Consider the following 12,880-nt stretch of genomic DNA (forward strand, 5'->3'; position numbering starts at 1 on the left):
ATGATACTCCTAATTTGTGCAATGATGTTGTAATTTCTATAAGTGGTGGGTTCCTCCCGGTTCGGCCGAGCCGGTAGTGGGGACGATATGATGTCACCAAACCGGTTCTCTTTGTTCAGGAGCTGGGCCCTCCCGCCCCCCCCCCCCGCGTTATTCTTACCTTTTATTTGGCCCCGCCCCAATCTATTTGCTGCCTCCCAAGTCCTAGCTGATCGGCTAGAAGGAAAAAAACTGTTTAATCTCTTGCCGCAGGGCTTCAAAGGGCCGCCCTACAGCTGATCAGTGTTAAAAGGCAGTGTGGTGGTAGACCAGTGTGCTCGAAAAACAAATGGGTAGCCCAGTGCCTCCAAAAACAAATGAGTATACCGGTGCCTCCAAAAACAAATGGGTAGACTGGTGCTTCCAAAAACAAATGGGTAGACCGGAACACTCCAAGAACAAATGGGTACACCGGTACAGCTCTGCAAGCAGTTAAAAGCCTGGTAGACCAGTACCTCTGCTAAATCCTAAAGAATTGTCACATGACCATCAAACCACGCCCACAAAATAAGCCACGCCCACAGAACCAGTAGTAAAAAATTTTAGAACCCACCCCTGATTTCTATACACCTATTGTGAACATGCAGCAATTTATGACAGCTGGCTAAACAATGAAGCTTCAGCTAAATGTAATATAGTTTTGCCTGACCAGTGAAATTGGTTAACAGCTTCAGAGTAGAGATAGGATATCAAATTTATCTCAAATTTTGTCCTCATTTTTCCAAAGGAATTAAATCATTATTTATTATTTACTAAGAGCTTTCTGTTTTTATACCAGTATGCATAAAAGAAGAAGCAAATGATGCGATTGTTCAACTTTTTCCCATATGTGAGCTGAGAACTTCTCTCTCCTGCTGAAAGTTGGCACTCAACAACGTGCTTGCTGGGCATATCTTGATTTCATTGCATTTGCATTTTTGCCAGCCAGACAATTGGCACAGTCTACCTGTGGCTTGTTGGAGTCGGAACCAACTTGCCTGACACCTGAGAAGTTCTGTTTTTCGGGAATCTCATCTGCAGCAAAATTAAAGTCTTTATTTTGTTTCTAATGTACTCTTATTTTGTACTATGCTACTTACAACACACTGTCATTCTTTTGAACAGTGTAGGTTCTATCAGCTGCCTGACACCTTGACATTCAGCAAACAGGAAGCTCAGGGTGAGCTAGAAATAGGTATTTGGTAGACTATAATCACTAGGAAAGGCAGTAGGTGTGAAAAACAAAATAAGGACATTGTGGTTAGCCACGATACAGGTGGGCAATTGTTAACTTTATCACCTCTCTCCATTAATTATAATTATTCTTGTAGCTGTTGTATGGAGGAGATAGGAGCTGACTTACCAGGGGTTCACACCCACCTACAAGGTTTGCTTTAAGATAAGTATGCATGCACAGTAATCTCATGTATTAATCATTCTCTTAAAGTGACCTGTTCTTGTTTGTCATTGCATTAGGCTGTCATGTAATTTACTGCTTGGACATATGTTCATGTCTTAGATATCTTCTCTCCTCTGTAATTTTGTTTCCTCTCAGCAGACCCTCTCTGAGCTAACAGTTTCTTTGCCCTGACACTTAGAAGAAAGAATAATAGGTCAAATCTCATCTATGCTAGGGATTTTCTTTCCACATTTGATTTCTTTGATTTATTCTAACCTGTGCATATTTTTGAATTGTTAGAATTTTTCTCACAATCTTACTTCTATAACATATTTTCATTTTATTCAACAAAACACAGGAAATCTGAAGAGGAATCCAAAAAAGTCAAGATGGCTGCTGTGACTAAGCAGTTATAGCCCTGCCGTGATCACATGGTTGCAGCTGCCATCTTGACTTTTTCTGATTTCTCTTCCAGATGTCTGTAATTTCAGAATATCACAGTTCTTTTTGCTGTGCATCATGTTGAGGAGCATCAAGCAAAGTTACTCTGAAATACAGCAATTTGTTCTTTCTTTCTTAGAAGGCACTCATTAAGTTACTTTAGTTTTCCACTGTTTCCATTACAGCCCTTGATAGTTAAGAAGTACCAATTAGTTAAGTTTAATTCTAAACACTATAAATCTCATTCCCAGGTGAGGATCTGAGATCATCCTTGGTCAGGATCTGAGTTATCGAGATTTATCCTGTATCTTGAACTACAGATAGTCCTCAACTTACAATCAGAATTGAGCCCAAACTTTTCATTGCTAAAGACAGTTGCTAAGTAAGTTTTACAATCTTTCTTGCCAATCATAGCAGTTATTAAGTTAGTAAAACGGTTGTTAAATGAATCTGATTTCCCCATTGACTTTGCTTGTCAGAAAGTCGCAAAAGGTGATAACAAGATTCAAAGATACTGCAATCATCATAAATACATTCAAATTTCCATGCATCTGAATTTTAATCATGTGACTGTGATGGTCATAAGTCACTTTTTTCAGTGTCATCATAACTTTGAATAATGGCTAAACAAATGATTGTAAATCAAGGACTACCTGTAATAAGCTCTTCCCATGAGAAAGTAGAGATGGAAAAAATGAGTATACAAATTGTCCAAAGTTTGTTTAACATGTAGATTGGCTGTGTTGATTTTTATAACAATATTAGATTAGAAAAATGTTTACTTCTTCTATAAGAGGTAGTATTGTGGGGATTTCCGGCTGACATCGTGGTGAGATCAGACTCGCACGGATCTCTGTGCTCACACGCTGAGTTCTCCCTATTGGAGGGCTCCAAAAGAAGCTAAAGCCACCCTGTAGGGTGGTGAAGAAAAGACGGGTGCCCTGCAGGTTGCGAGAGCTACAACTCTCCTGCTTGACCTAGGGCTTCTTCCCTCTCATCCATGACAAGGAGAAGAGGCAGCCATCATGGCTGCCATGAAGCTGGGACATCTGTGGCAACAAAGAAAGTGCAGGAATGGGGTAGATGGAAAGTGACTGGAGCTGGGTGAGAAGATTCCTTTTTTATTTAGATCCCAACTTTAAAAGGAAAAAAAAGAGAAAATCCAGGAAAAAAGACTGTTAGAACTGTTTGTTAAAGTGGCAAACAATTATACAGAGAAAAAATTTAAACCTGAAAGAAAGGAACTAAGGGGAGAAGAGCTAAAGACTTTTTAAAATCATAGAAAATTGGACTTTCAAACTGGGTCGGCATTGCTTTGGAAATGCATCTTAAAATGCTGGAACTATCTACTTGAATAATTGACTTTGCTTCCACAAATTGAATTAAAATTGGATTAAAATTTGAAACAACACTGAAACCTAAACTGAGGGTGCCTACTACTGTTGAATGGAAAATATACCATACCCCTACAAGCCTGGGAAAGTTTCTGATAAGAGAAATAAACAATACTCATCTGGAGGACTGTGGTGATACCTACTGTTCTATAATTATCTACTTTATGATTACTGGACACTCAACTGTAGAAATAAATCAGACTCTTAAGCAAAGTTAAGTGACTTCTGGTTTTTTGAAAGTTTCCTGAACTATCTAAATGGAACTGATTGAATAATCTTAGAATATAACGAATTACGAGCTTTGTACTTTCTGAGGAGCAACATTAGGCTTGAATATATTGTTTTGGACAATTGAGTAAGACCGGGACTTACTGACAAGATGCTCCATCAGGGGGCAATAAGTGAGATTTCAAAAGAAATGGTGTTGATGTTCCAAAGCATTAAGGACACTATGACAAAGAATTACAGGGAGATAAAGAACCTATTATGGGAAATGGGAACCTATTATGGCATAAATGGGAAAATAGAAAACACTCTGCAACTGATAATGAATGAAGACCAATATTCCAGGAAAGAGAGGAAACAATAGAAAACATGGGGGAAAAGACAGAACAGACAAATCAGCAAATAAAGCAAGAAGATGAGAAGGAGAAGATAATAAAGATAATAATGACTGATGAAATAAACCCAGGGGAAATTTTAAGAGATTTAAAAATAGAATCAGATAAGCAGGAAGATACTTTTGAAAGGGAGAGAGTGGCCTGGGTAGATTCTTTGGAGGCCTGGTAGCATAAGAGGATAGAGATGGGAGAAATGTTTAAACTGAACAGTGAAGATACAGATGTAGATAAAGACAAGGATCCAGAGAGGAGTATTGGAGGCAAGCTAAAAAACAAATAATTGAAATATTAATATGGGCAAGAGATGATGGATAGAAAGGATTTTTCCCTCTCTTTTTTTTAATATAATGATGACCTGATTAAAAACTAAAATAGAGGTAGAAATGAGAATATATACTCTCATATAAAGTAATAGCTAGATGGAAAGATTAGAGGTTGAAAGATGGTATTATTAAGTATGTTTAAATAATATGGTTTGGCACTAGAATGGTGCATTGAAACATTGAATAATTAAATAATAAAGGATTATATCTTAATATAAACAGTGTATTAACACTAGGATTAGTAATGGTGACCTGACTAGAAGCCAGAATAGAGGCAGAAATAAGAAATAGGGGGAATATTAACACATATATTTTTCATACAATAGAATAAAAGCAATAACTAGAGAGAAAGATTAGAGGTTGAAAGCGGGCAGTACTATGTAAACTCAAATAATATTGTGAATGGCATTAAAATGGAACATTGAAATATTGAATGACTACTTTAAAACAAATATGTATATTAACACTAGGATTTCATAACTTTGATTAATGTAACAAATACATTACATTTTGTCCCAAAATGAACGATACCCAGATGCCGCACTGTTCATGTATTGATGTTGATGTATATTCTAAAAATAAAAATCCAAAAACTATTTTTTTAAAAAAGAGGCAGTAATGTACTGGTGTATCTAATGATGTCTAAAATTACTTGTTTTATGATATATATCCAAAAATAAGCCAGGAATTTTAGTACTAAAATACACCCAAAAACTTGGAGTTGGCTTGTCCATGGATAGGCTTGCCCATGAGTATATATGGTAATTGAATTGTAAGTCTTGGAATACATTACTGGAACTATACTATTTATACAGATCATATTGGCTAGCATTTGGATGCTGTTGAATACAGAATTTATTTTCTAAATATAATATAGACAGCATTTCCTGCCCTTTCTATAATAGCCATTGCAACTAAATTGACCCAGGAAAATATATGATATGTCGATGTATTGCATTAACACTCCCAAAATTCCATGCGTTAGTGGTAGATATATTTTTCAATCTGTTCAAGGATATTTTACTTGGGAACAAATAACTTGTTACTTGATAATGAAAATAAAACCAGTTTGACCTGTTAGCCAAATAGAAACATCATTTCATCCATGATGATAAAGCAACTAACTCTGTAAGGGACAGCTGGATTGGGGTTATTGCAACATAGTAGAAGTCATCTAACTTGTAATGGTAGAAAAATATTTACTGTATCACCTATGCCACTTCAGTCAAATTGAAGTTACAGATCAATTCAGCTCTACTCAAAAGAATCACTTTCAATGTCTGTGAGAGAGTTTATTAAAATACAGTATACGGTCGAAAACCAAACAGGAAGGATTCACAGTGCATATCTTTTCTCTGTTTTTGCATTAAGTACTATATTAAGCTTTGACTCTGTTTATCCTCATTTCCCTTTGCTACTGAATTGTGTGGTTTATATATTACACACACACCTCTTTTTTATGACCTTTGACTTTGTTAGTTTAGTCACCATGGTGTTCTAGTATTATGCAAGCAGCAGCTGTTTAAGACGTACCTTAACTTCCATGTTTGCAAGCCATGTTTACCCTCCTGATTTTGACTAAATGAGATACACATCTCGGCCAGTTGGCTAACAGAGCATTAGAAAGGGCTATTATAGTTTTCTAAATGCAAACTAACCAATTTAATTCTAGTAGCTTGGTATCCTGTAGGAGGTGAACCTCAACTATCAGGTGCATTGAATAGACAAATATGTGGATTGTGTGACTATGCTCTTTTTCCTATGGAGGATATTTTTATATTCCAGCTGTTTGGAACTGCTTGTCCCAGACATCTGGATGGAGTCTTCTGGGTGTTCAGAAAGGTCTATCTGTAAAACTATTTATCTATAATCATCATTTTGACTCAGGATACCAGGGTGGGTTGATGATGGGTTTATAAATATTTATCAAATGTATACATTTGGCTTATGGATATTTTTATTTTGATGATGTAAAGCACCAGGAATTTTATGAAGTATACCTCTGTGTGTATCTTAGAACATATCTATTTATTCCATGGATAATATTTAATAGATCTCTATAACAATTACTTTTCTATGCTTTTTCTTACATGGGTTTTTAATATTTCCTTCTTGAGATGTTCAGCATATGTATTCTCAAGTATGCAGGCTACCCTAACACCTATCAAAAATTAGGGATAGATGACTTTGTGCTCTGACCTAAATGTGGCTATCAAGGATCCTAGATGCATTATAAATCTTTTTTTTTTAAAGGCTGCTTTTCAGTATTTGTAAACAATGGTGGAATAGTTCAAATAGTGATTAATCTACTCCCTGTCTGGAGAATTTTCCCTAATGAGAAGTGATTGTTGCCTCATAAAAATCAACTTGGAAATTTGGGTATTATAGCTGTGAATTGGCAGAGGTATACCTAAAATAAAAACATAGGAGAAGAGAGGCATTTGAAATATTTTAAATTCATAACTTAATTTTTAAAAAATATATATTTTTCTACTTTTGTTTAAGTGTCCTGCAGGTTCATGCAGATAAATCCTATTATTGATGTACTGTAGGAAAAAGCAAAAGAGCACCTGAGAGATTGTAAATTATTTAGGTCTTGCAGTATAGCCTTATCTGTATCCATAGGAAGAAAGAATGATATTGGACAACCTTGCAGAGTAGTCCAGTGTCATTTTTTTCAGAGAAATCTAGTAATGAGAGGTCAAAGCTGATTTGATAACAGGAAAAAGCTAAAGATACCCTTGAGAAAAGTTCAACCCCTGATTGAATGCAAGACACAACCGGGCAACTTTTTTTGACAATGTTGAGGGGTAATGGCCATCTTTAACAATGTGATTTATTAAAGGTTGAAGAGATTTCTGGTGAATGTTAAGTTCTAAATTAAGAAAGACGGAACATCTTCATTTTCCCTTCCTTCCAGATAGACCTTTTTTTTTATCTCTGAGCAGGTTTTCTCATGTGCTTTGAAGAATCCTATTGGGTTTGTATTTGAGAGAGTTGGGAAACACAATGTAGTGAGATGCTGCAAGCCAAACCAAAAGAAATTATATAACTGAAGGAAGCCTGGGAAAGAAAATTTGTTTGCTTGCTCAATTGATACCCTGCCTTTCCCTCTAAAGTGGCATTGAGAAATCTTTATGCTTCCCTCATCATTATTCCTTGAATTTGTTCCAGTGAGACCTGCCCTGTATGGAACATAGAACTAGCAATAGCACTTAGACTTATTTACCGCTCCATAGTGTTTTAGAGCACTCTCTGGGTGGTTTACAGTGTCATTACCCCCAACAATCTGGCTCCTTACTTTATTGACCTCGGAAGGATAGAAGGCTGAATCGACCTTGAGCCCCATCAGGTTCGAACTCTAGATTGTGGACAGAGTTTGCTTGTAATACTGTGCCACCAGGGCACCTAGAACAATTATTTTAAGGGATTTGGTAAGTACAACAAATGATATCTTCTTCCCATTATGAATTTATAAACAAATCCATAAAACCTCATAGCAAAAGTCCATTAAAATTACCATAAATAACAGTATATTTATTTTAACCTTGATCAAATAAACCAACATTATATTATTTCCTTCTCACAATCTTGATCTTTAATCCTTTCAGATAGTGTCCTATTTCTTTCTTCTTCTTTTTTTCTTTGTCCCTTCTAACAAAATTCTTCAAAACTTTTAATAGGTCTCTTTTGTAAATCCAATATAGGAAAGTTATTCAGGTCACTCTTTGTTATTTGTCTATGCCTTTTAATTATTAAGACAGCAGCCTGTTCCATTTATATATTCAGTGTAGCATCTTCTTCCATATCATTCTTGTAGCATGTCATTTTTAAATCCACTTTAGATCTGTATCAGTCTTGTCCAGTAAACTTGTTCCTCTTCCATAGATCTATTATAGACAGATTAAACAATGTTATAACTAATTTGGCATCCATGCCCACAAATATACCTCAATATATGTTAAATGTTGAAGCATTTTGCTTCATTCTGTATTACTAAGTCACATTTAAGTGTTCTTCTCCTTTAATTGTAATCTTAATTCCTTCTGTGTTCCTTCACTTCACAGATGTCCAACCTTCAAAGTTCCAGCTTATTATGTTTTTCAAAGAGTTCAAAACAATAACATTTTCCCACAGGAAGGATTCTAATAATTAATTTCAAAATCTAATTTCAAATCCATCTGGCCCTTTAAGACCATTTGCAATTTTCCAAAAGCAATGTCCAAAGTATATACCGGTATTATTGTTAAGTTCTTAAACTTGTATTTAAAATATCTTTTGCTAAGGAGTGAAGGAAACTCATTCTTTGCTACAGTTGTCCCAAAGATTCCTAATACTCCTATTAAACAACTCCTATTCCAGGTTGTAAACAAGGCCTTGGTTGGGCTTTCCATCAGATCCTTAGGAAATACCCTAAGTTCTCTTTAGAAACCCGACAGGATCCATCAGTCACTTGGGACTGACCAACTGAACAGGATCCAACTTCCCATAGCACCAGCAAGCAAGAGAACAACCAGACAGTAATCTGTCTTCAGCAATGGTAATATCCTCCAACATCAGATCACATCACAGCTGCCCTCAGATAAACCACAGATCTAAAATTCAGTCCCCAGCAGGCACAGGCACTCTGTTATTTGGGACAGATCCATAGTTGCCACAAAAATCATAAATCCTGTTCAACTGATGACATTCATTCTGTTTGTTATATCTATTATCACTAATTCTGCATATGGCCATTGTTACTAGAAGACCTTAGGATGCATTAAGAATACCATTTTACAAACCATATGAACATTAAAAGAAACTTCAGAATACCAGTTTTCAGACTTTATATTAAATTCTTTACAGTTCTTGGCAGGCCTATGAACTATACTTGGAGCATAATACTAGCAAGCTCAGAAAGTTAGTGCTATGAAAAGGATGAGCAATATCAAATATGATGGATTTGAATAATTTCTCATAAAAGAATAGTCTTGTTATGTCAGGTTCATGCACAACTTAAAAGCAGAACTATATTAATAGGCTCTCTGCAAAAGTCAAGCCTTAAATTGCAGACAAAGAGCTTCTGCTTGCAAGAATATTACATCATCAAAGCCTCCCACGAACATTCAGAAAATAAGCTGTACTTCTGTATGGCAGTGAAGCAGCAAATTGAATTCTCATAATATGTTTTGAAAATGAGTCTTGTTAGGTTTGATGAGGTGGAAAAGGTATTGAGTTCACTGGTTTGTTCCAATACGTTCAGTACACTTTAGTTGGCTGTTTGCCACAACTAATCTTTTTAATGGCAGTGTAGCTTGTAAACCCATTTGGTAGAGAGCTATGCATCTCAGTTTTAGAATATCACACCAAGTAGGGTGGTAAATAAGTTTCTCTTCAAGCATGAAGGCATTTGCTGTTTCAATCTCACAAATCTTATTTTAAAACGTTCACCTTGAAAGCCTTGATTTCTCTTTGAGTCTAGCAACAACTAGAATACTTTTCCATATGTATTTAATCCTTATACTTTTATTGTTCTATTTTTCAAAATGTGCCTCTCCCGATTATCCTTAGTTTTCATATAAATTTGCTGTGTAAACACTTGCTAATATAAATAAGTAGCATTCCTTAATGTAAACCCGGATTTAATTTTTATTTATTTGAAATATTTAATTATTTTATTGAAAAATTTAAATCCTTCTAAAGAGTTACAAATGATAATTAAAATTGTGACACTTTAAATAAAGCAATTCCATTATAAAACCTAATAACAGTAGATTTTAAAATATAATAGACGGCATATAATTCAACTTGAAACCATTCACAAATACATCTTTTCTTCCTGTGGTTAATTGAAGATAGTCTAAACTTGAATTACCCTAAGAGTTGTTGGTCCTCTGGATAAAACCCACTGCATTCTTACCTGATAAGCAATGCCATGCATTTTTTCCTATTGCTTCTCATTCAGCTTGTTGAAAGAGATCTTACTGCAAAGTAGAAGAAAGTAGAAGAAACATTCAGTTAGATTCTCAGGGGCAGAATGTGATGTTGTTGCACAATTTTATTGACAAGATGATCAACAGATGTTTGTAAGTGTCTTGTCTTCCTCTGTACATCCATCTTTCCAGTAGTCTACAGTATCCCTGCCTTCCTACACTTCAGTTAAATGCCAGGGGAAGTCATTATGAAGGACTACCTCGCAATACCCTTTTCAAATTAGGTGGCATCAACACCATGGAGGTTTCGACATTATGGAAAGAGGAACAAGAGAAAACAACACGAATGATAACACCCACTGCCATTTCCAACAAGGAAGTTCAGAACAATCACCAAAAGTAATTTAAAGGTGATTTGTCAAGAATCCTAAAAAATGGAGAAATTGACAGAGAAGAAGCCTTATCTGGTTCCATTCATGTAAATTCCACTTTTTAGTTCCTTATCCCAATAACAATCCCACTTTATCATAGAGTTTCATTTAGAGAAATACCAGGAGCATAGCAGCAAAATACACCCTCTCTTTGCTAATGCCCTACTGAAAAGTTTCTCAAACAGCAAAGGAGGCATCTGGTTGCTTAATAAGCTTTTTATATAATATCTACTTTGACCTTGGGCAAAATATATAGTTATTGCCTAAGGCCAAAACTCTTGCCATCCAGTGTCATCAAGAAAAAAGTGTTTTATGATTACATTAACTATGGTATTATTATAAGAATTATGTAGATAATTGTCCATATTAAACTAGAACTCTGTATTTCTAATGGTTAGAGAGCTTATATGAATTGGCAATATGGTACCTACCAGAATCTTAATATTTAATAAAAATAGATTTTGGCATGCTATAGCTCTGAGACTGCTTTGACTCTTTTTTAAATAGCCAAAGGTCTGCTTTACCCCGGCCCAGTGGCCAGGCTGAGCATGCCCTTTCAGCAGCAGGAGCAATAAGACAATAGATGTCAACTGGGGCACCAGAGCAGTTGGCAGGAGTCCAAAAGGGCAAAGATGGGGGGAGATAGGTGGGTAGGGAGAGTTGAAGGAACCCTGTAGTCAGAAGTGCATGCAGGCTGCAAATACCCTAATTTTGATCATGTGACTGCAGAGGCATTGCAACAGCCATAATCCTGGGGATATTTGTAAGTCCCTTTGTTTAGTGCCATTGTAATTTCCAATGTCCTGAGCTAATGGTCGTAAATTGAGGACTACCTTTAGGTTTCTCTTTTAATCTTTACTCCTGCAATTCTCTCATCTTGTTTTATACCTCTGTTTAATATTTCAAGAACTAAATGAGCATCCTTGTCTTATCACTTTTTGCACCTCACAGGGTTTTGTTAGTTTTTCATTAATAATTATTTGTGCTCTCTGTCACACGTAAATCTTATCTATTTAATAAAATTATTTCAAAGTTCATATGTTTCAAAACCCAGTTCAAATTGTCAAAAGCATTCTCTGCATCTAAGAAAATCAATGTAGATTGTTTTTTCATTATGCTCCAAATATTTCAAAACTTCCCACAAATTTGTAATATTATCCCTTAACTGTCTTTTAGATAAAAACCCACATTGTTCTTCATAAATAAATCCTTGCAAAATTATTTTCAACCTCTCAGCCAAAACCATCGTAAACAATTTATAATCATTATTCAAGAATTATATTGGCCGATAGTTTCTTAAAGTCAAATCTTGGCCCTCTTTAGATATTAATTGGTGCAAAAGACCCGATCTACATGTGAAGGCTCAATTAAGCTGATTTATTGCTAATGTCAGGTTTCTATGTCGTATCAATTAAAATAAATTGCATTTCCAAACAAATAGTCTTTGAAGAAATCTTTCATTTTATACAAAATTATACAAAAGGATTCCAGTATAAAGCTAAATGTTAAAGTGTTGTAAACTTTCAAGCCTTAATATGTTCTTTGAAGGAATTCATTTTTAAATGCAAAATAAAATTCAAGTAAAACAAAATCACGGTTTGATTAAACTCTACATGACCTGTTATTCTCCAAGAATCGGGAAGATGTCATTTTATATTTCAAATGCTTTTTATTTGATCTTTCTGCAATGCAATTTCCAGCCTTTTTTCCTTTTAAATAAATTTTAGCATTAATATAGCAACTTAAAAGTGTGTCATGTTTTCTATGTCTACTTCAATTTAAGTTGTTCTCGTAAATTAAAAGCAGATAAAGCAAAATGCGAAATTTTATTAAATATGTTGAAAACTATTTCTGTGACATTGTTAAAGCTTTACCTTAAGTTTTCCCCAAAGGATTTTGAAAAATGTGCATTTGATTGTATATCCTGAAAATAAAGATGAGCAAAAATTTAAAAGAAATGTAATAGATCACAGTTGTTTGCTGTGTACGTGAACTCTGAATGATGCTACCTGAGATCATAGTCCTACTTGCAGCCACAAAACATCCTGCTTTGTGTGCATCCCCCCCACACACACATATAATCTTTGTGACCCAACTGCTAAAACTCAGCAGTATTGTTTATTGAAGATGGAAGTACATGAAATGGTAACATTAGAGTTAATGCTTAAAAACTGGCTTAAAACAGGTTTTTTTAAAAAAATAACTACCCAACCATCCCACTCAGTTTCAGGGCAAAAACCAAAATCTCTATTATGCCCATGTGAGTAACTTTACATAATTGCAATGTTTCCTGCACTCCAAAGCCTTTTCAAACAATTTTAAATGCAACCTTCAGTTAC

General features: G+C 35.2%; 1 protein-coding gene across 5 annotated transcripts in view; it reads left to right on the forward strand.

Annotated features, from left to right (window-relative positions):
• Window positions 1–12,880, forward strand: part of INPP5A (inositol polyphosphate-5-phosphatase A) — a 283,547-nt gene that overhangs the window by 258,210 nt on the left and 12,457 nt on the right. The gene's annotated exons all lie outside the window — the stretch shown is intronic.

Source organism: Pituophis catenifer, unplaced genomic scaffold (genome assembly GCF_029215685.1).
Source record: "Pituophis catenifer annectens isolate HBS135680 unplaced genomic scaffold, rPitCat1.0.hap2 SCAF_6, whole genome shotgun sequence".
Lineage (NCBI taxonomy): Eukaryota > Metazoa > Chordata > Lepidosauria > Squamata > Colubridae > Pituophis > Pituophis catenifer.